The sequence below is a fragment of the Triticum aestivum genome, chromosome 3A (genome assembly GCF_018294505.1).
Source record: "Triticum aestivum cultivar Chinese Spring chromosome 3A, IWGSC CS RefSeq v2.1, whole genome shotgun sequence".
NCBI lineage: Eukaryota > Viridiplantae > Streptophyta > Magnoliopsida > Poales > Poaceae > Triticum > Triticum aestivum.
This window is the reverse complement of record NC_057800.1, coordinates 712,219,700-712,223,668: the sequence shown is the minus strand read 5'-3', so window position 1 is coordinate 712,223,668 and position 3,969 is coordinate 712,219,700.

Sequence of the window (3,969 nt, the reverse complement as noted above, 5' to 3'; positions counted from 1 at the left end):
ATACGGACTGGGTCCGGAACCTGAGGATCATCCTCATAGCTGCCAAGAAAGATTATGTCCTAGAAGCACCGCTAGGTGACGCACCTGTCCCAGAGAACCAAGACGTTATGAACGCTTGGCAGTCACGTGCTGATGATTACTCACTCGTTCAGTGCAGCATGCTTTAAAGCTTAGAACCGGGGCTCCAAAAGCGTTTTGAGAGACACGGAGCATATGAGATGTTCGAAGAGCTGAAAATGGTTTTTCAAGCTCATGCCCGGGTCAAGAGATATGAAGTCTCCGACAAGTTCTTCAGTTGTAAGATGGAGGAAAATAGTTCTGTCAGTGAGCACATACTCAAAATGTCTGGGTTGCATAACCGCTTGACTCAGCTGGGAGTTAATCTCCCGGATGACGCGGTCATTGACAGAATCCTTCAGTCGCTTCCATCGAGCTACAAGAGCTTTGTGATGAACTTCAAATGCAGGGGATGGAAAAGACCATTCCTGAGGTGTATTCAATGCTGAAATCAGCAGAGGTGGAAATCAAAAAGGAACATCAAGTGTTGATGGTGAATAAAACCACTAAGTTCAAGAAAGGCAAGGGTAAGAAGAACTTCAAGAAGGACGGCAAGGGAGTTGCCGCGCCCGGTAAGCAAGCTGCCGGGAAGAAGCCAAATAATGGACCCAAGTCCGAGACTGAGTGTTTTATTGCAAGGGAAGTGGTCACTGGAAGCGGAACTGCCCCAAATACTTAGCAGACAAGAAGGCCGGCAACACTAAAGGTATATGTGATATACATGTAATTGATGTGTACCTTACCAGTACTCGTAGTAGCTCCTGGGTATTTGATACCGGTGCAGTTGCTCACATTTGTAACTCAAAGCAAGAGCTGCGGAATAAGCGGAGACTGGCGAAGGACGAGGTGATGATGCGCGTCGGGAATGGTTCCAAGGTCGATGTGATCGCCGTCGGCACGCTGCCTCTACATTTACCTACGGGATTAGTTTTAAACCTCAATAATTGTTATTTAGTGCCAACTTTGAGCATGAACATTGTATCAGGATCTCGTTTAATTCGAGATGGCTACTCATTTAAATCCAAGAATAATGGTTGTTCTATTTATATGATAGATATGTTTTATGGTCATGCTCCGATGGTGAATGGTTTATTCTTAATGAATCTCGAGCGTAATGCTACACATATTCATAGTGTGAATACCAAAAGATGTAAGGTTGATAATGATAGTCCCACATACTTGTGGCACTACCGCCTTGGTCACATAGGTGTCAAACACATGAAGAAGCTCCATGCAGATGGAATTTTAGAGTCTCTTGATTACGAATCATTTGACACATGCGGACCATGCCTCATGGGAAAAATGACCAAGACTCCGTTCTCAGGAACAATGGAGCGAGCAACCAACTTATTGGAAATCATACATACTGATGTGTGCAGTCCAATGAGTGTTGAGGCTCGCGGTGGCTATTGTTATGTTCTCACCCTCACTGATGACTTGAGTAGATATGGGTATGTCTACTTAATGAAACACAAGTCTGAGACCTTTGAAAAGTTTAAGGAATTTCAGAGTGAGGTTGAGAATCAACGTGACAAGAAAATCAAGTTCTTGTGATCAGATCATGGGGGAGAATACTTGAGTCATGAATTTGGCACACACTTAAGAAAATGTGGAATAGTTTCACAACTCACGCCGCCTGGAACACCTCAGCGTGATGGTGTGTCCGAACGTCGTAATCACACTCTATTGGATATGGTGCGATCTATGATGTCTCTTACCGATTTACCGCTGTCATTTTGGGGCTATGCTTTAGAGACTACCGCATTCACTTTAAATAGGGCTCCGTCGAAATCCGTTGAGACGACACTGTATGAATTATGGTTTGGGAAGAAACCTAAGCTGTCGTTTCTAAAAGTTTGGGGATGCGATGCTTATGTCAAGAAACTTCAACCTGAAAAGCTCGAACCCAAGTCGGAAAAATGCGTCTTCATAGGATACCCTAAAGAAACTGTTGGGTATACCTTCTACCTCAGATCCGAAGGCAAGATCTTTGTTGCCAAGAATGGGTCCTTTCTAGAGAAAGAGTTTCTCTCGAAAGAAATAAGTGGGAGGAAAGTAGAACTTGATGAAGTATTACCTCTTGAACCGGTAAGTGGCACAGCTCAAGAAAATGTTCCTGAGGTGCCTGCACCGACTAGAGAGGAAGTTAATGATGATGATCATGAAACTTCAGATCAAGTTACAACTGAACTTCGTAGGTCCACGAGGACATGTTCCGCCCCAGAGTGGTATGGCAACCCTGTCTTGGAAATCATGTTGTTAGACAACGGTGAACCTTCGAACTATGAAGAAGCAATGGCGGGCCCGGATTCCGACAAATGGCTGGAAGCCATGAAATCCGAGATAGGATCCATGTATGAAAACGAAGTATGGACTTTGACTGACTTTCCCGTTGATCGGCGAGCCATAGAAAATAAATGGATCTTTAAGAAGAAGACAAACGCGGATGGTACCGTGACCATCTATAAAGCCGGCTTGTCGCTAAGGGTTATCGACAAGTTCAAGGGGTTGACTACGATGAGACTTTCTCACCCGTAGCGAAGCTGAAGTCCGTCCGAATCATTTTAGCAATTGCCGCATTCTATGATTATGAGATATGGAAAATGGACGTCAAAACGGCATTCCTTAATGGTTTCCTTAAGGAAGAATTGTATATGATGCAGCCGGAAGGTTTTGTCGATCCTAAGAATGCTGACAAGGTGTGCAAGCTCCAACGCTCGATTTATGGGCTGGTGCAAGCATCTCAGAGTTGGAACATTCGTTTTGATGAGATGATCAAATCGTTTGGGTTTACGCAGACTTATGGAGAAGCCTGCATTTACAAGAAAGTGAGTGGGAGCTCTTTAGCATTTCTCATATTGTATGTGGATGACATACTGTTGATGGGAAATTATATAGAATTCTTGGAAAGCATAAAGGCCTACTTGAACAAGTGTTTTTCAATGAAGGACCTTGGAGAAGCTGCTTATATATTAGGCATCAAGATCTATAGAGATAGATCGAGACGCCTCATTGGTCTTTCACAGAGTACGTACCTTGACAAGATATTGAAGAAGTTCAAAATGGATCAGTCAAAGAAGGGGTTCTTGCTTGTACTGCAAGGTACGAGATTGAGCACGGCTCAATGCCCGACCATGGCAGAAGATAGAGAAAAGATTAGTGTCGTCCCCTATGCCTCGGCCATAGGGTCTATCATGTATGCTATGCTGTGTACCAGACCTGATGTAAACCTTGCCGTAAGTTTGGTAGGAAGGTACCAAAGTAATCCCGGCATGGAACACTGGACAGCGGTCAAGAATATCCTGAAGTACCTGAAAAGGACTAAGGACATGTTTCTCGTGTATGGCGGTGACGAAGAGCTCGTCGTAAAGGGTTACGTCGATGCTAGCTTCGACACAGATCTGGATGACTCTAAGTCACAAACCGGATACGTGTATATTTTGAATGGTGGGGCAGTAAGCTGGTGCAGTTGCAAGCAAAGCGTTGTGGCGTGATCTACATGTGAAGCGGAGTACATGGCAGCCTCGGAGGCAGCACAAGAAGCAGTCTGGGTGAAGGAGTTCATTACCGACCTAGGAGTCATACCCAATGCGTCGGGCCCGATGACTCTCTTCTGTGACAACACTGGAGCTATTGCCCTTGCCAAGGAGCCCAGGTTTCACAGGAAGACCAGGCATATCAAGCGTCGCTTCAACTCCATTCGTGAAAGTGTTCAAAATGGAGACATAGAGATTTGTAAAGTACATACGGACCTGAATGTGGCAGATCCATTGACTAAACCTCTCCCTAGAGCAAAACATGATCAACACCAGAACTGCATGGGTGTTTGATTCATCACAATGTAACTAGACTATTGACTCTAGTGCAAGTGGGAGACTGTTGGAAATATGCCCTAGAGGCAATAATAAAATG